The sequence below is a fragment of the Panthera leo genome, chromosome D4 (genome assembly GCF_018350215.1).
Source record: "Panthera leo isolate Ple1 chromosome D4, P.leo_Ple1_pat1.1, whole genome shotgun sequence".
Classification (NCBI taxonomy): Eukaryota; Metazoa; Chordata; class Mammalia; order Carnivora; family Felidae; genus Panthera; species Panthera leo.
In genome coordinates, this window is record NC_056691.1 from 40,095,275 (window position 1) to 40,116,228 (window position 20,954).

The following is a 20,954-nucleotide window of genomic DNA, read 5'->3' on the forward strand; positions in this document are numbered from 1 at the left end:
GTCCCATGCGACCACTCAACCCCAGTTCTTGCCATCCCCGCAACTCGGCCTCCAGTGACCTTCCGTGAGATGCCATTACACAGAGCACTGGAACCAGAAACTTGGCTCAGAGGAAGCGCCCAGTCACCCAAATGCTTTCTGGAACAGAGGACATATAAAGAAATTAATTTTGCAATGAGTACACTTCCTGAGAAAAACAGCTTGCCTTTGTATCCAGTGCACAGTAAATACCTGATACATATTTATTGATTGAAGGCACGACCGGTCAAAATAGAGATTTTACCGGTCAAAATAGAGATTTTTCTGGTTTTCTGGGCAGTCGTCCAATCCTTAGTGGCCGTTGAGTTCTATCAATGCCCGCAATCTCTTTCTTCCTTTCTTCTCCTGTTCTTTAAGAAAAAAACCAAAACTACAGAATTTTGTAGTAATCACTTATACATTCTGGCAATTTGAATAAGAAGGCTTAGTATTAGAATGTCAAAATACATGCCTGACTTAACCAGGCTTAACTCTGGCCTGGACTTAACTGAGCTTCTAAGCAGTTGCTGTCTGAGGCATTGGCAGGCTTTGGCTTGTCAGACTCTTGGAGTTCTTCAGTGAAAAATCTCACAGATAAGGTAATTCTCTCCATTTAACTGCAAATGGGGGCAAGGCCATGTAATGGTCTTTCCAGACTCTCTGAATAAAAGATTTTTTAAAATAGGGGCGTCAAACCTTTGGTTGGGTTGGATGAACTTTAAACTCTTAATTTGGGCTCAGCTCAGTATCCCAGGATCATGGAATTGAGCCCCACATTGGGCGGCTCTGCACTGAGCGTGGAGGCTGCTTAAGATTCTCTCTCTATCTCTCTCTCTCCCTCTGCCCCTCTCCACCACCCCCCTCTTAAAAAAAAAGATTTTTTTAAACACACTAGCTATTTTTTACATTGGATTTGCAAAGCTTATTATTTTTAAGAGTTCCGGAAAGCAACATGTCACAGGAAAAACAAGATAGACTATAAAACATGGCTGTGTCACATTCTCTGGTCTGCTTTAAGGTGTTGGTAAAAAATCATCAAAATGAATCCAGGGGTGCAACATTGCCTTCTTTATGTTGCCTTCATTTTGTTCATTCTCTAGGCCAAGTGGGTGCAAACTGGAAAGCCAAACAGTAAATAGGCATTTTTCTCCTCAGTTTCAACCAGCAGCTTGTGCCTCCCTTTGGAAAGGAAAAACAAAATGATATTTTAACACATCTGAATAAAGAGACCAGGTTTTCTGCATGCAGGGCGCACTCAGCAAGAACCCGGCAAAGAAGAGGGTTCTAGAGGCTATACCTTTCATGTCTGGTGCAATTATTTTAACTGCTTCCAGGATTGCCCTAGCTAATGGTTTCATGGCCTCTGAACAGCTAAGAATGTTTGGGAGACAGATACACACACAAAAAAAGAAGACAGGAAAGTTTCACAAAAGGCCACGGAGTGTGACGGAAGCAAAACAGATTTCAGAATCAAAACGCTGTGTTCAAATCCATAACCCAACACTTCCTGGCTATATGGCCTGGACACATGTCACATGCTCTTTGAATGTCCAGTTCCGATGTAAAAAACAAAATGTAGATAACAGTACCTAGAAGGTAGGACAGAATTTTTCAAAATGCAAGTTGTTATACATTAGCAGGTCATAACATCATTTTGAGGTACACTTAACATTTTAACAAAATGAAAGAGTATAGAACAGAAAATATCAAGGGTCCATTACAAGATTCATAAGATAAGCATTGTTTCATGAATTTTTCTTCCATTTTATATATGCGTATAATTATGTTATCTATGTATATTACATACAAGTATATACACAGACATAATTAAAATGTATTTCTTGTTAAAGATCACAGGCAAGGCTTAAAAAATTATTGTATGGATTTCATATAGATTAGAAGGTATGTATATGAAAATACGTAGCATGTAGTAGATGTTCTGTTATTGGTGGTTTCCTTTCCAAGGAGAAATGACTATATCTGGACAAGTTTGTTACGAAATCACCACTTGTTATGGACTGAATGTTTGTGTTTTCCGCCCCCTGCCAAATTCACATGTTGAAATCCTAACCCCCAAAGTGATGGTACCAGGAGGTAGAACCTTTGGGAAGTAACGTGGCCACGATGGCAGAACCTTCATGAATAGGATTAGTGCGTATAAAAGGTGCCCCAGAGAGTTCTTCTGCTCTCTTTCCGCCATGTAAAGATAGAAGTAGAAAATGAAAGTCTGCAACTGGGAAAAGGGGTCTCACAGTGACCCAACAATGTTGGCACACTGATTGCAGATTTCTAGCTTCCAAAACTGTGAGAATAAATTTCTACCATTTATAAGCCACCCAGTCTATGGTATCTTGTTATAGCAGCCTGAACTAAGACACCATGTTTATGTATAGGCCAGTGCTTCTCATTGCCTTCCTTTTTAAAAAAAAAAATTAATGTTTATTCATTTTTTGAGAGAGAAAGAGACCGAGCACATGCGGGGAAGGGGCAGAGACAGACAGAGAGACAGACAGACAGACAGAATCTGAAGCAGGCTCCTGGCTCTGGCCGTCAGCACAGAGCCTGATGTGGGGCTCAAACCCACGAACTGCAAGATCATGACCTGAACCAAAGTCCGAAGCTTAACCGACTGGGCCACCCAGATGCCCCGCATTTTCTTCCTTTTTAATACAAGCTGTAACTTTTGGCATTTTGCTAAAACTAGCTTCTATGAGATATGAAGTGTCCCACCAAATGTTTGGACAGACCACTTCAAGATTATGTAGGAGGGGAGTTCATAAAACAAACTTCCTTACTTTGTGAAAATAGTCACCTGCCATTTGCTGTGGGTGATTAGTAAGAGAAAAATCAGCTCTTGTGAGTTTGTCTTTACTAATTTTCTGGGTGTAAAAGCAACATCTACAGGAGAAAGGGAGCTCACTGAACGCCTTATACGTACTAGGCTCTGTAACTACCCCCCCCCCTTTATTTTACAACTCTGCGAGGTACATATTATTTTTGCCTTTGTGCTCATGAAGAAACTGAAGCTCGGAGGAGGTGAGTTATTTGCCCCAAATCATGCAGCTAGCATGGAACGGAGCCTGGATTGAGATCCAGGTCTGACCACAAAGACTACGCCTTTTTCCTCTGACAAGAAATAGCCATGACCCCACATTTTTCAAAGCAATTCATCATTCCCTTTTCCTCCCAGAGAAAGATGGCTTTTACCCACTGGTAAGACAAGGGCTTTTTCCACCAGTAGTGGTGTTCTCAATCAGAAAAAAACAACCCACCGCTAAGTGCACGAAGAGCTGCCAGAACTTCATTTGTTCCCACGCACACGAAGACTGCTTTTCCAGCCTCCTCGCCCTTCCTACGGATGACCAGGTAAGTCCCACACTCATTCCCCAGCCACAGTATTACTATGAGATTTAAAGAATGCAGAAACCAAAGGCCTCACATGTGTGACCACGTGTATGTGGGCACGCACACACACACACACACACACACACACACACACACACACACACACACCCCATGCCTCCCCCAGGAGTTCTTCTCAAAGTGCAAGCCCCCAGGAGCATAAAGAAGGTCATCCATCGTTATCTTACATTTGGCAAGGGCTGGAGTGGACTGTCTTTTCTTGACAAAAGCCAGACCAGGCGATGCACAGCATGGAAATGCCTGTGAAAACCAGTATCAGGAAAACAAAATGTTCTTATCAATGACATGTTAGGAGATGAATAAAATCTCCTGACTTAGCTCCAAATACCAGGATGGAGCACAGTCATAAGTCAATAAATGAAGAAGGTTGGTCCCACATTGTGTCTGAATCTCAAGGTGAAAAGAATAAGTTTACCAGTCAATCAGGCCCATTCAGTATCTTCATGGGAAGTGGGTGATGTTTATCTCCCTACCGTTTTGCTTGTACCTTTCTTGGTCAGAGATACTTTTTGACTTCAACGACCCTCAAAAAAAGGAATTTTTTGTTCATTTGCTCCTGCTAAGGTGAAAATTAATGATGTGACTTGATATGCTACCTATTCTAGGGGCTTCTGCCTCATAAGCAGGGACAAATATAGCAAATACTTTTAATTGTCTAATTTTGTTCCTTAATGGAGAAGCTAGTTTTTCTTCCTGATCGCTTTTTATCATAAAAGGTAAATAAACCATGAGGCTGGGAAGGAGGAGAAAATGACAGAGACAAAGTCCCAACCAGTCGGGGGGGGGGGGGGGGTGGGGAGGAGCATAGAAATATCTGTCCTTCCTAGATGAAGGGCTAGAACAGAAGGGAAAACTCAGGTAAAGCGAGAAGGTTAAGCTCCAGATACCTTTTCCTCTTCCACTAGCTACCTCAAAGATGAGGTGACTTTGGAAACATCCAAAACATTGGACCTGGTGGCCCATCTTAGTCTAGCATTGTATTGGTGAAGTCATGGTCCAGAGATGAGCCTTAACCTTCAGCTATACATAATCTTGACCGCAGTGTAGGAAAAAAGGGGCATGGGGTAGGGTGTCAGTGAGAGGTTATAAATAGACCCAGGCATAAAGAGACTGTTGAATTATACCTGGATGAATTTACCACTGCTTTGGCAGTATAAGCAGGAAATAGATTGATTTCTTTCAGTAGATGCCTCGTTGAGCCCCCTTGACACTGAGTGGTACATCCCTTAGTGACATCCAGGACAGATTCCATACCTTCCCAGTCACTTTCAGGGATTAGAACAACCCCTTTTCAGTATTAAAGGCTTAATTCTATTCCCTATTCTCCTGCTACTGATCTCAAACTTACACCAGTTTCGACTGAATTTAAAAAATGTTATACGTGGTTCCCACTTGTGACAAATGCAAGGACCAAGAGACGGCTAAGTCATGAATATTACCCTCATGATAACTCAGGATAACTCAAAAGCAGCAGACAAGGAAAGAGTACAAAATTCAGCTGCAGAAGCTAGGTTTGAGACACAGAGCTTGGGCAGGGGAGACAGAATGGTTAGCTCCTTAGAAGGGGGACAGGAATGAAGGGGGCCAGGAAGTAGCAACATCTGAACTCAATGCACAGAGGGTCAACGGGGCATTCCCAGAGAGAAAGACATTCCAGGCAGCGTTGGTCAGGAGAACAAAACCACTCAAACATTAGGTGTAAATAACTCTCAGAACAGCTTAGGAGAGTAGGAACAGTGATGCTAAAGCCATGTGGAGAGGATGCAGAAATAATCCTCACATGATTGGTTCTTTCATCGACTCCCTCAAAAGCCTCCAGAGGTGAATCCCAAAGGAGGTACTTCTATGGGGAACTAAGTGAAGGAAATTTAAGTGCATTGTTTTCAAGCATTATTTTCAAGTAACCTCACTGGATTTGAGGGAAGACATGGGGGTTCTAGAAACTTCGGTCTCTCTTTTTTTCCACACTAGTCACTCATTTTAATTCTGCTTCCAGGAGGGGCCAGAACCACCATCGAAGTAAAACAAATAAATAAATGCGCTCTCTGGTGAATGTCAGAAAGACATTTGTTTCAAAATATACTGAGCAGTAGGCCTGTGTAGCCCCATCACCTAAGCCAAGAGTGGAGACAATGACTTCTGTTCTCTTCCGAATCCATTGTATGTATCTGGAGGCTGAGATGCTCAGGGTGATAGGTGAAGAATGTTTGCTTAATGTGTCTCATGTTAAGTGCTTAAAAAGCTTCAAAATTCTTTCCCATCTGACCTGTTGTTCATAGCCAAGACTATTTATGAGATAGAATTGAATTTCCAGAGGACATATTTCCTTGTTACAATCCTTAGTAATTAATATTTTATGGACAATTCTCACATTCTGCTAGATAGAACTGAGGACGTTGTTAGCCCTTAAGACTAATAATGTCTGAATTTCATTTTATGTAACAATAAAGATTGTAAGAATGTCATTTTTCTGGTTTAGAATCTTCATTTGTTGCATTTGCTTTAATATGGGTACTGCTGTTTGAGCTGTTATTGTCTACATTTTCCCTTTCAGATGTGATCTGGGGAAATATTTTTCATCCCCTTTCACTCAGAACAGTGTCTGTCCTATAGCAGAAGCTCAACAAACACCTGTAATTCAGCAAAAGAACAACCATGGGAGAAAGGTAAGAGTTTGGGTTACGGAGTCAGAAACCTGATCCAAATCCTAGTTTCACCATTAACCAGTTGTATAAACTTGGGTGGTCAAGTCACTTAATATCTGGGAATCTCAATTCTTTCATCTTTACTCATGGGATAAAATACTCACCTCACCACACAACTTACGACTGTCATGTGAAAGGATGTACGTGAAGAAGCCTGGCACAAATATAAGGAATCAATAAACCCTAGTGGAACCGAAACTTTAAGCCAGTGCTAAAATTATTATCACCTAAATATAGCTCCAAGATGTCGTCGCCTAACAATTCAACATGGCTAAACCTTTAGTTAATGCTGAGTGGTCACAAAGACTTCAAACTTCAGTGCGCTTACAAATTTTGCCAAAGTGCAGATCCCTCAGCTGTACCCATGAAGATATGGATTCATAAAGGCTCTGTATTTCTAATAAGCACCTTGGGTCATACCTGTGCAGGTGGTCTATGGCCCAAACTTGGACAAAAATGAAACTAAGGGCAGCGGCATAATTTAATTGGCAAAAAAAAAATAAAAAAAATAAAAAAAATAAAATAATAAATAAATAAATAAAAATTTAGATTAAGAGGGTGATAGCCCATAGCTAACTTGCATCCCAAACTATGGAGGGCCGGAGAGTGGGAGGGAGATGGAAAGCAAACAGGAAAGTTTTCACCAGCCTCTCGCCGCCTCCCCCACCAACTCACGAGAGTTATAGGATTCCAGATGAATGGCAGGATTGTTCAAAGAAGGAGGATATCTGTACTGCTGGGGGCGGGGGGGGGGGGGGGGGGGTGAGGTTGGGTAGGAGTGTGTGACTGACCCAGAAATATTTCTAAGTGTTTGGATGTTAGAAAAGGCCAAAATGCCTTTTTCTCTCCCTCTCCCTATGCTACCACTACCGCAGACAAGCCTTAAAGCCATGTTTATTTCAGAACAAATCTAATCCATACATTTGTCTTGTTTAGACTTGTGTCAAAAATGTTTTTAGTGTTAATATAGAAGCAAGAAAAACCTTTTTTACTGTAAAAACAGCAAAGAGAAACAAATCTACCTTTGGTAAATATATTTTAACAATAGATATTCAGAATTGAAGACAGGGGGCTAAACAGAAAAACAATGTTGCAATTCAAAAGCAGTCAAGACAGATCTTTCTATAGCTGCAGAATGTTTAATTCCATCCAAAGCAAACATTCTCAACCGCTTTGAACTCTTAATTTACTGCTCTTGTGTATACATCCTTTCACTATGGCATGTAAAAAGGACACATTGTAATTAAGAGTAAATTAGTTTTGATACTTCATCATGATACTTAGATTACTTCAAGCCACTTTTTAAGAGATAAATTTTTTCATGCAAGAGACTTGCCTTTAATCACAAAGCAGTCACAATGCTATTTATGTTTATTTCCTGAGGGTGAGCCAAGCACATTAGGGAAGTAGGACAGCTGTACTGTCTTGTAGTTCTGAATTTAGTGAATGCTTGTATATGGTTCTTTTCACAATCAAAGCTGACATCATAAGAGCTTTATACACCAAAGACAACCAAAGTATTTTGTCATCAGGGACACTGCCCAAAGTGGTACACTACCCTCCATGAGGGGAGAAGCTAAAGTGAGAGCAGAGGTAATCTGCCAAATCCTAGAACAGAAAAAAACTTGCATCCTGATGTATTTTCCAGGCTGCCTTGAGGAGACAGGACAATGTAGTGGGGACAGCACAGGTTTGCATGCCTAATATGCTGAAATACTGACTCTCTGCTCTTGTCCATCAATGTCTTTGAGTGAGCCTTGAGTGTCCTTCAAGGCTCATCTATAATACGTGGGTGATAACACCTTGTAGGATCCTTCTAAGTGGTGAAACAGATAATATATAAGGGCACCTGGGTAGTTCAGTCAGTTGAGCACCCAACTCTTGATTTCTGTTCAGGTCATGATCACAGAGTCATGGGAATGAGCCCTGGGTCGGGTGTCTGTGCTGAATGTGGAGCCTGCTTGGGAATCATTCTCTCTCTCTCTCTCTCTCTCTCTCTCTCTCTCCCCACCCCCCCCCCCACCTCTGCCAGTCTCCCCAACTTGTGCCCTCTCTCTGTGTCTAAAATAAAAAAAAGAAAATAATAAAAAAAAAGAAGTAGGGGCGCCTGGGTGGCTCAGTCGGTTGAGCATCTGACTTCAGCTCAGGTCATAATCTCACAGTTCGTGCGTTCAAGCCCCACATCAGATTCACTGCTGTCAGCACAGAGCTCACTTTGGATCTTCTGTCCTCCTCTCTCTCTCTGCTTCTCCCCTGCTCAAGCGCACTCTCTCTCTCTCTCTCTCAAAAAATAAAATAAACATTTTTTTAAAAAAGAAGTAAAATAGATAATATATGAAAAGTTCAAAGCAGTGGCATACCAGGGTGGGTACTGAAAGGAGATGTTCACCCAGGTATAGGTAAAAAGTTGATACACTACCGTAGAGAATTTAGAAACAATAATAAAACTGACTAAAAGTCAACTTGTCTTTTGTTAGTATAATCCACAGACGATTCTAAATGAACCCATTTACCCAATACTTCTCCCACCAGGGTAGGGAACTCCCACCGAGCCACTCCCCCACCACGGTATGTACTTGGCTTAGTGACTGGAGCACAGTAGGTCCTTAGGAAATGCTAGTCCTCCCTTAATGGAAATAAACTAAATATATGTGAAAATAGATCTAACATAAGAAAAGAGAGCCTTCGGGCATGAATCTTTTTCAGCTCCAACTGAGCTCCAGTTAAGGACAGTAAAAAATAACATTTATAAGATTTTGCAAAACTGATTTCTATCATCCAAGTGTTGACTGTCTTTTCATGCTGTCTCCCTGTTCACCCTATACTTCACCTCCTCCACGAAGAAGAGATTATCTACCCCATAGACATCAGGAAGCAATATGGATTTTGTGATGTCTTGGGGGAGATGGAGATGGTTTCTATCACACACAAAGTATTTCTCTCCAAAAATCCCCATTACACATCTCCATTTCTCCAAAATTCATCTTGAGCTCCCATCCAAAGGTCACCTCTCTATCCTTCCTGACGTAGACTTCCAGTCTCAGACTGCAGTACCTGGCCGTGGGTCTTTCCTTTGGGCCTCCCTGTATCATTTAACCAGACCCATTTAGATCCATCCAGATCCTTCCTGCTGTCTTCCAGTCTGGGAAAGACCAGCAAATATCAGATCCTTCTGCCGCTGTGTGTGAACTGAGTCAATAGTATATAACAACAAAAACAGCAACAAAATCTTCCTTTTTTTTGTTCAGGTACAGAAATTTTTACATTCCGCCTTTGTGATCATTAACACCCAGAACTAACTGACCCACAGGAAGGGACAGAAAGAAAGGCACTCCAGTAGCTTTATCATAAATCACCCAGTTGAGTTTTAGTTCATACAATTAATTCAAAACACCCATAAAATAGCCCCATGGCCGTTAAGCATCAAATCCTAGAACAGTATCATACTGATACTTAATGGTTCTCTGCCCTTTACACTCATCTTTCCAAAAGACAACCCCAAGAAAAACGAAAAATTTAAGCTGAATATCACATTGCTTTTATTTATTAAGAAGAATAAAAACTTCACAACAGTACACACATTGATGAAACAGAAGTGACGTAATAATAGAGTGGAAAAGAAGGCAATCATGTAGAGGTCATTTTTAGCCCAACTCTCTCATTTCACAAAGTTAGAGTTCATGGTTGCAAACAGTAGAAACTATTTAAGCAGAAAAGTTGTTTTCTGGAAAGCTATTGGATAGCTCACAGAATTAAGATGAAGAGTAAAAAGCAAAACTGAAAATACGGGCAGGAACCAAGGGAGTAACCAGTTGAGAGACGATCAAAATCATTCCGTGGGAACGGTTTTGGACTCTGCCACTGGGGGCACCAACACTGGAGACTCATCGTTAACACCACTGGACTCTTACATCCACCATCACATAAACAATCACTGGCTGTCCTGGCATCTCTCTACCATGCCTTCAAGAGTCAAAGTCCTACGGTCAATTAATCTCTGACAAAGGAGACAAGAATATGCAACAGGAAAAAGATAGTTTCTTCAATAAATGCTGCCGGGAAAACTGGGCAGCTACATGCAACAAAGAGTGAAACTGTACCCCCCTCTTTCGTCATACACAATAATAAACTCAAAACAGATTAAAGACCTAAAGGTAAGACACAAAACCATAAAACTCCTAGAAGAAAACATAGGATATGGAGAAAAAGAAACCCTAATGGTGTAACCACTATGAAAAACAGTATGAGAGTTCCTCAAGAAAATAAAAATAGAAATATCATATGATCCAGTAATTTAACTACTGGGCATTTACCCGAAGAAGATGAAAACACTAATTTGAAAAGATATATAACCCCTACATTTATTGCAGCATTATTTACAATAGCCAATCTATAGAAGTAACACAAGTATCCATTCATAAAGGATTGGATGAAGAAAATATGAGATATAGATATAGATGATATAGATATAAATAGATAGTGATAGATTGATCGATACATAGATAGATAATGGAATATTACTCAGCCATAAAAAAAAATGAGATCTTGCCATATGCTATAATGTGGATGGACCTAGAGTGTATAATGCTAAGTGAAATAAGCCAAAGAAAGACAAATACCAAATGATTTCAGTTATATGAGGAATCAAAAAAATAAATAAAAAAACAAAAGCTGAAACAGACCTATAAATACAGAGAACAAACTAATGATTATCAGAGGGGAGGGGGGTGAGACGGATTGGCAAAACGGGTGAAGGAGAGTGGGAGACACAGTCTTGCAGTTGTGTAATGAGTAAGTCATGATGATAAAAGGTACAGCAGACGACATACGGTCAATGCAATGGTAATATCACTGTGTGGTAACAGAGGGTAGTACACTTGTGATGAGCACAGCATAACGTAGAGACTTGTTGAATCATTATGCTGTATATGTGAAAATAATGTAATATTGTAGGTCAACTATACCTCAATAAAATAAATTAAATAAATAATGAGATCTACTTACTTGGGGAAAAAGAAAGAGTCAAAGTCCTAGGCTGGCATGCCCAACTGGATCAACCTTGGGTCACATTTCTAGGGGCAACAGCTCCCTCACCCAGATACCATACATACACATGAATGCCCAGAGGGCTTCTGCTAGGTGTTTCAGCTTGCAGTCTCAGAGAATCTCTGGGGTAGAGAGTGAGAGGCATGTGGCACAGGGCCTGGGTGAGGTGCAGTCAGACTGTACCTGCAGGAAGCTGGTCGAAGTCCACACACATCTGGTCATCTGATTCTACGGTGGCCATGGAGGCCAAGAAGATTTAAAGTATAAACAAGAATGTGGTTTTTTCACATACTCCAATATTAACATCAGTGACACTGGGTTTTTTCAAAATATGGCAAGATCACAGGAAGCCTTATCGGATTGTATTGACCCTTTCAACAATTAAAAACTGTAACTCTAGGGACACCTGGGTGGCTCAGTTGGTTAAGGATCAGACTTCGGCTCAGGTCATGATCTGACAGTTCATGGGTTTGAGTCCCGCATCGGGCTCTGAGCTGTCAGCACAGCTGATCTGCTTCAGATTCTGTGTCTCCCTCTCTCTCTGCCTCTCCCCAACTCATGCTCTGTCTCTGTCTCTCTCTTTCTTGAAAATGAATAAACATTAAAATTTTTTTTTAAAAAACCCATAACTCTAAGCAATAGATTCCACATCAGTTTCATAGGCATTAACAATAAAACAATTAGAAAATGAATATGAGCCAGAGGAAGAAAATGAAAATCATCACTGGTAAATATCTTTTCATAGAAATAAAAGCCATTCTACAACATCATTTTTCTGACTCCATTTAAGCTATTAAAGTTCGGCTAAATATGATTTGCAGGCAAAATACAATGCTTTAATGGTCAGTAGATTGCTAGCTATAACTCTTAAAACTGTTGATTACAGTAACAGCCAAAGTAATGTTTCTAAGAGCAGAAATAAAATTCATAGGAAAAAAAAAAAAAAAACTTCCCGACTAAGTAGCTAATTGAGCAGAGTTTTAATGATCTTCTCTCAAGATAGTCTCAAAGGCCATGCTTGCATAATTATTCATGTTAACTCCACACTAACCCAAGAAATCCTATACCACAGAAAGGTCACTAAGGAATGAAAGGGAAAAAATAAAGAATTGATGGCAAACAGAGACACGATCAGTTACTATACTCAGTCAGATGATTAAATCTCAGCTGCCTACGCAAGCTAAGTCTCAAATAAACATTTGTTGACTGATGAGTGAATGACTGAGAAAGTCAAAAGGAAAACCATGACCTGTTTTTGGCTGCACAGCTTGAAAAATTCAAGGGAAAAGGAGAGAAAAGAATTTGGTTTCAGTATTTCTCTATCAGACTATGGTGGAAAGTTAATACATGGGACCCTATACATTTGTGCTCCGTTTTGAACTTTATTTTTTAATATATTTTTAAATGTTTGTTTGTTTATTTATTTAGAGAATTCACATGAGCAGGGTAGGGAGAGAGAAACAGAGAGAGAGAGAGAGAGAGAGAGAGAGAGAGAGAGAGAGATAATCCCAAGCAGGCTCCACGCTGACAGCGCGTGGGGCTCGATGTAGGGCTCGATCTCATGAAGCATGAGATCATCATGACCTGAGCCAAAACCGAGAGTGGGACGCTTAACTGACTAAGCCACACAGGAGCTCCTGTTTTGACCTTTAAAATAAAAACTGATTTTTCTTAACTGCAACAATATCAATCGTAATGAGTTTACCAGAAACTGAAGCACAAGACAAGGCTTATCTATAAGGGAAGCTTGTAGAAATGGCGGGGTCTCCTGTTCAAGTGCATCTTTGGAAGCACTTTGTCTTTGAGACAAACCATGGCAAATTAGTCATGCCAATTGGTCACGGCAAATTGGTCACAGAGGATGATGATACTCTACAGAAGTGTACACGCACTGGGGATATAGGACCCCCAAATAATATAAATTCAAAAACCTTACGTTGGAAGTAGTCTTAGAACTTAATCATCTCAATGACCCCACTGAAGAATCAGCTTAATACAACCCCTAGAAAATGGTACTCACAGAAGTCTCTGGCAGAACAAAAATGTATGTAAGGGTTAAGCAAGATCAAAAGATCTTGAGCACATACAAGTAAAGCTCTTTTCCCATTTTCCCTGAGGAACCCAGCAGAAAATAGTTACAGGAATGAGATTCACAGTGAAAGATTTTTAAAGAAAATTGGAACACCATTCAGCCTTGAGAAAAGACAATGACAGTGAACTTCAAGATTTTTTTTTTTTCTCTCAGGGTATGATCCGTTTCTAAATACCCACAGAAGGCCACAAAAGGAAAATTTTTAAATGATAAGCCATTTCATTCTTTTTATTCTATTTAAATTACAAAGAAGAAAAATGTCCTAAGAGGGAAAAAATCCTGAAGGTATGTGGCTAAACTCACTCATTCTGTGGAGATATTGGAAAAACAGCCAGATTTCAGTATAGCCTAAAGGCAAGAATAGCTGGACCACCTCCAAGACCCCATCAGTCTAGTATCAAAAACATCAGTGCTCTCATCAAGTCTTTCATGTGCCTCAGAAGAATTCAGGAAGTTCAGTGACTTTGGAGGTCAAAGTTAAGGAGTCCAAGAATTCTATCTATAGCATTGCCAAGAACCTCAGAGTTTATGAATGTTTTTTTAAGATGGTTGAACAACTTCATGAGGGACAGAGAAAAAGAGAATACATTAGTGAAGACTCAAGTTCTTTCAAAACTTTTCTGGAGGGGCACCTGGGTGGCTCAGTTGGTTAAGCATCCAACTTCGGCTCAGATCATGTTCTCATAGGCCGTGAGTTCGAGCCCCATATTGGGCTCTGTGCTGACAGCTCAGAGCCTGGAGCCTCCTTTGGATTCTGTGTCTCCCTCTCTCTCTGACCCTCTCCTATTCACACTCTGCTTCTCTCTCTCTCATATATAAATAAACATTAAAAAGAATTAAAAAACCTTTCTGTAAACATTTGTATTCCTTTCCATTAGGTCTGAGGCTTGATTTCAACATATCTCCAAAATAATAAATAAGCTCATTACTGTTTCCAGGATGCTGGAAGAAGACACGAGATCTCTGGGTTAGAGACAAAGGACTTTACTCATGGCAAAGCATGCAGTATGAGCATTAGTATTTGGCACTAGTCACTTGTCTCCCAAATCCTACAGAGGGACAGAGGGACAGAGGTCCCAGAGGGACTGCTGCACACATTGGTGGCACTAAAGGCAAGGAACACAGAACTTGTGGAACTCATCATTCCATTGGAAGCAAGCCTCCACTCTGTCCCAGAGGCAGACATTACTTATCTCTCAAGGCTGCTGAGTGCAAACACAGTCCTGAGAAATGGCCTGGGTATAAAGTGATGTTGGCCTTGCGTTCTTGGGCTACTCAGCAAGATGTTTAGGAGTACAGGATAACTACGGACACTATGTCTCCCATTATTTCCTCTCACTATCCCATTCTCTTACCTAACCCTCCTTTCTCTCCTAAAACTGTGAGGCAAAGGAAATATCAGTGAATGGACTCAGACCCTTCCCCCAGCCTAGCTCATCACATCTTTAAGGTCTATGGCCTGAAGACAGCCCCTCAAACTCAGTTTCTTATACCATTTCGGATTCTGAGGACCAGTATCATCCTCTCTTGGTTTCCTTAAAGACTAGCTTTCTACGGCTTTAATATGCCCCCTTTGGTGTCTAACTTCTATCTCCTTGTTGTCTTGACAGCACTAGAATGATCTTGTACTACACCATATACAGATCCCTCAAAAGATCCATTTTCTCACTCTGTCACTCATCGAGACCCTACATCCATAAGCATTTCTGAGAAAGATGAATTTCAGCAAACAGAACATCGATTTATGAAAGCATTATGGCTCTACTTTGGAATCAACACTGGCCCAATGCATTCCATTTTCTGCAGTTTTATCTTCGTAGAAACTGTTCACAATAGCTGCGACCAATAACGTTCACATCTTGGGTCAGGGGAAATTCCCAGCCACCAGTCATAATACAACTCTCCTTCCTTTACCCAGGAAAGCATAATAAAAGCAAGTAAAAGTGATGTCATTATAGAGAAATTTTTGAATTCATTCCCGTTTATTTGGTTAGAAAGTAAATCGCTTTCGGGGCCCCTGGGTGGCTCAGTTGATTAAGCGCTTGACTTTGCCTCAGGTCATGATCTCACAGTTCATGGGTTCCAGTACCGCACCGGGCTCTCTGTTGTCAGTAAAGAGCCTGCTTTGGATCCTATGTCTCCCCCTCCCTCCACCTCTCCCCCTGTTTGCACGCACACGCACTCTCTCTCTCAAAAATAAATATTAAAAAAAAAAAAAAAGACCTACTGAAACCTTCAGAGTTTAGCCAACATAAATTTCCATAAAAACATTTCCTGACTGCATTGGTTTTGGTCTATTTTAAGGTTAATTTAATGAAAGTACCAAGAAATTGTAATTGAGATTTTTTAACTCTTAGAAGCATTTCAAGTATTGCTAAGAGAAGAATTTGATTCTATGAGCTTTATGACACACACCCACGTGCACACCACACAAACACACAGAACATTGTCTTGTGTAACTCTTACACTTGAAAGAGAGTCAGGTTTTTTTTCTTTTCTTCTTTCTGTTATTTTTTAAATGTTAATTCATTTTTTTTTCATTTTTTTAACATTTACTCATTTTTGAGAGACAGATCGTGAGTGGGGGAGGGGCAGAGAGAGAGAGAGACACAGAATCTGAAGCAGGCTCCAGGCTCTGAGCTGTCAGCACAGAGCCTGACGTGGGGCTCGAACTCACAAACCATGAGATGACGACCTGAGCTGAAGTCGGATGCTTAATCAACTGAGCCACCCAGGCACCCCTAACATTTATTCATTTTTGAGAGAGAGAGAGAGAGAGAGAGAGACAGCACAAGCAGGCAGAGAGAGAGGGAGACACAGAATCCAAAGCAGGCTCTAGACTCTGAGCTGTCAGCACAGAATCTGACACAGGCCGAAACCACAAACTGCGAGAGAGTCAGTTTATCCATTTGCTGGGCTTCTTCACCAACCAGATATTTGTGCCATGCCTTGGGGCAGGGGGGGAGGGGCAGAGGAGGGGCAACCCCAGGGGCAGGCCTTCTTCCATAGTCCTTTTGAAAAAAGTTAATTCTGCAAATGACAGGTCCACCATTTCTCCTACATCCATATTGGGAAGCTCCCAAGTGTAGTCACACATCTACCAAAGAGGGGGTTGGTCCCTATGCACAGAGGCACGAGGTATGGAGGCCAATTGGCTATCTCTGCTTCTCCCTTCCTCTCAATATCTAATGCTCTTTGATCTCTCTGATTTTAATATTCTCAGATCACACTCACTGTTTATGGGTCATGTAGAGGTAGGAGGGACAATCAGGAGCATTCCAGAGCCTCCTACTGTGGGGGTTCCAGAGGTGTCTGCCCCCATTTCTCAGTATCTCACCACATGTGGGCGCCATGCTAAGTGTTCCGACAGTTTACATACCTTTCGTTATCACAACAGTCCCCTGAATGTTCTCTAATAGTTGAGGAATCGGATGCAGAGAGGGTGTAAATGCCTCGCCCAGGGACCCAAGTGTCAGGCTCCAGAGCCCATGCTCTGTCCATGGACTGTGCTATAAAAGATCCAAAGGTGATCTTGAAGCCATTTTCTAGAACTTGAACTGTTACCTCTGGGAGGCCATTGTCCCTTTGCTCTTTCTGCTAAGGCTCAACCAAAAGAACGTGAGCGCAAACTACACGGCAAGAAAATTCGGGTAGACATGATAATAACGACACACTGAAACAGGGAGCTGGGAAACCAGCGACACTCCATCTTTTTTTTTTTTTTTTTTTTTTTTTTTTTTAATTTTTTTTAACGTTTATTTATTTTTGAGGCAAAGAGAGACAGAGCATGAACGGGGAAGGGTCAGAGAGAGGGAGACACAGAATCTGAAACAGGCTCCAGGCCCCGAGCTGTCAGCACAGAGCCCGACGCGGGGCTCGAACTCACAGACCGCGAGATCATGACCTGAGCCGAAGTCGGCCGCCCAACCGACTGAGCCACCCAGGCGCCCCGACACTCCATCTTTAAGAGCACCTATAGAGGCAACAGCAACTGCCCATCTTTAGTTGTTTAGAGAAACACAGGAGATCTTTCTTCTTTCAAGGTCAACTGATCCAAAGGGGAAAACTGAATCAAGGGAATACTAATTGCTAAGATTTAAGGTACTGGTTCTTCAGTGCCAGATTTTATTCCAGTTCTTTTCATTAGGGAATAAAACGAAGATCAGAAAAAAGCGAAGCACAATTTTTTCCTTGGAAAAGTAAACACTCTCCTCAAACTATTTTTTTAAGTTACAAACCATAAACCTCTATTTCACTAATTCTTTAGCTCTATGGGCAGTTAAAAAACTGTGCGGAGGGGTGGGCGAAGAAAGTGAAAATAATAAAAGCAATGCAAGGGTACAGCAGTGGAGAGGAGGGAGTAAGGAGAATATAGGAATAAAGGAGAAACACATTTAAAGGGGAGAAAGGAAGACAGAAAGACTCAGAAGGAGAGAACGGGAGAAAAAATGGAGACGCAAACTAATGAAGAGAGAAGACGAAGGAAAGGAAACCATGGTAAGATGATTTTTTTTTTAAGTTTATTTTTTTATTGTAGGAGAGAGAGAGAGTGAGCAGGTGAGGGGCAGAGAGAGAAGGAGAGAGAAAGAATCGCAAGCATGTTCCGCGCCATCAGCACACAGCCAGACGCGGGGCTCCAACTCACGAACCATGAGATCATAACCTGAGCCGAAACCAAGAGTCGGACACGTAACTGATTGAGCCACCCAAGTGCACCAGAACACCATAGTAAGATTTTTACTTCACACTCTGCTGTTCAGTTAGGTTGTGAGTGCAACTTTAGGCCAAAATGTCAATGGCTTATTTCCTTCTACAATGCCTCGTTAACTGCTTAACCATTGTTCACAGGTCTCTAATGTCTCTTATTCAGTTTTCAGAGTCTTGGCACCAACTGATCTAACTACAGCAGCTATTTGGAAAAAAATATTGTTCGGACCACTCGCAGGGAGCCAGGGACTATCATTTTCATAGTGAACAAAATCAAAATGAAAGACAAACTGACCAAGTCTGAAGCAACTTCAATAGTACGTGAGGAAGCGAACTGGATTACACGGTTTACGCTTCGGTTCAATGCCAAAAAATAAAATTAAGTTAAAGCCATCAAGAAGCATAATATACTTGTGACGCATTCTCACATAAAAGCATACTCTTGGCTGGATTCTAGACTTCCTCCCTTTGCTACGTCTGTTCCTCAAGCTAGTCAGAGTCTATTTATCGTCCTTCTCTGCTCGATAAGTTCTTTTGGCCAGTCTCATCGCCTCCTTAACATCTCCAAGGTGTTAACTACATCATAATAGCGACGTGGCTCTCCTAGCCTCATTGATCTTGGCTTCCCATTCATTACTATATTCCACCCTAAGTCAAGGTACTGAGGAATAGTAGCACACTTTTTTTTTTTAATTTTTTTTTTAACGTTTATTTATTTTTGAGACAGAGAGAGACAGAGCATGAATAGGGGAGGGGCAGAGAGAGAGGGAGACACAGAATCTGAAACAGGCTCCAGGCTCTGAGCTGTCAGCACAGAGCCCGACGCGGGGCTCGAACTCACGGACCGTGAGATCACGACCTGAGCCGAAGTCGGACGCTTAACCGACTGAGCCACCCAGGTGCCCCAGTAGCACACTTTTTAAGTTCAGTGGAAAATTCAGTCCAAGTACATCTCTGCAGGCAAGTTTACAGATTTGTATGACACAAAATGGAATTTTGGAAGCGGAGTCGAGATGTTGTGGAACAGTCAGGAAGTCACCAGATGTTACTGTTACAGAGACTATAAAATGCTTTCTTCTAAATGTGCATGTGATTAGATCTTGGGGGAGCTACTCTATCATTATAGTAATGGGTTTGTTTTTTTTTTTCTTACAAAGTTGCATTTTTCCTACTCAAAGTCTCTTTTGACTAAATGAATTTCATATGTGTAATCAAAGCATTATGCATGTCATTGTACTTGGAGCTAATTTGAGCAATTTTTGTTAAAATTTTCCCACATGGTAAAGCACTCTTTGAAAACAATCTCATGAAAGAGACTTTTTAAAGTTATTATTTTAAACATAACCATGCATCTTTACTTCAGCTTCAGTATTTTTGCTCTTCAACCAAATGGGCATCCTTAGACACAGCATGTTTTTACATCACTGTGGGAATGACATTTTGGTTCTTAAGCAGTAACCAGAAGGTTGTATATTACACTACAAGAAAATGTTAAAACTTCAAAACCTCCTAGAAGTAAATAAATTTTTAAAATATTATTAATAGGGAAAAATTGAAAATAACTTCAAGAGTATTCATTCATTCACTCAGTGAGTGCCTACCTTGTGCTAGCTCTGTTCTAGGCACAGGAAAACCACAGGACAGGGCTTAGAACAGTCCCCATCTCATGAAGCTCTCATCCTAGAGGAATAGGAAATTGGTTACATAAATTTTGGTGTACTCAAAGAGTAGAATACTGTATGATCCTATTAATGATGGGGTACAAATATATTTATTAATTAAAGCAACATTCATAGTATAGTAAATACATAGATAACAGATGATTACGATGTGATGATTTTTATTTCATATATATAGTAACATACGAGGTAACAATTATTTGTGAGAATTCTTGGTATCAAAGTTGTGGTTACAGAAAAATTATTCGAATTTTACTATAGGTTCTAAATACTTCACATAAATGATTTTCTCTTATCCTCAGTCCAACTTTGTGCGGAGCTTGGGGTTAATATCATATTAAGTCCATTTTTAAAACAAGAGAATGAGGATTGAGGCACAGAGAGATTAATTAGCTTGCCTAAAACCACACAGCTCGTTGGGATTTAAACCCAGGAAGTTTGGCTCTGGAGATGTGCGGTTTGAACAACGTGCTATCTTGACTCACGTGTGCTTAGGCTCATACTGTGTGAGTTCAAGTCCAGGCTAAGCTATTTGTCAGTCATAGGATCTTGAGCACGTTATTTAACCTCCCTAAGCCTTCACATCTTCCATTCTGAAATGCAGAAAACAGTAGACACCCTATCACATACTGTTAACATGTGGATTCGGTGAGAAAATCTGTGTAATCCCCGGCACACAGGAAGTACTCAAAAAAATTACCTTCATCATCTTCATGACCATCATCTTCAAATTCTGGGGGAATAGATGCCCAAATATTAACAGCGGTACTCTCTAGAAGGTATAATCACAGAAGAGCTTCCTTTTCTTCTTTTCATTTAACAGCACTTCCTACTTTCTCCATAATATATATGTATTGTGTGGTTCACAAACTATGGGATATAAAGTAAAATTCACATTTCTCAATTGCTGCACGCAACAAACGTAATCATTTCTATAGAGATAGACACAATGCTAACAACGCTAAACTTTCACGGAACACATTCCATTTATCAGGCAGCACTTGGGTTGAGGAAAACATAAACATGAATAAGACATACAGCAAGCTCTGACAGATCTTACATTTTAATAGGCAGGGAAAATAGTATAAAGGGAGAAGTGTCAAGACATCAAGGGAGTATTTTAAGAGAGACACGCATACAATGTTATACGAGGCCACCAGAGACTGGAACCTGCCCAGGAAGCAAGAGAAGAATTCACACTGAAGTGGATGGAAGTGTGAGGCACAGGGATCAGGAAACATGTCCCCCCACTTCTCACAGGAAAAAACAGATTATAACTATAAT

At 40.8% G+C, this 20,954-nt stretch overlaps 1 long non-coding RNA gene across 1 annotated transcript; it reads right to left on the reverse strand.

Annotated features, from left to right (window-relative positions):
* Positions 1-1,093: 1,093 nt before the first annotated feature.
* On the reverse strand, positions 1,094-20,531 carry LOC122204958. The gene is made up of 3 exons (XR_006195853.1): positions 20,371-20,531; positions 19,593-19,671; positions 1,094-1,197 (listed from the first exon to the last, which is right to left on the reverse strand). It is a non-coding gene; the product is annotated as an uncharacterized LOC122204958 (long non-coding RNA).
* Between the last annotated feature and the right edge of the window lie 423 nt (positions 20,532-20,954).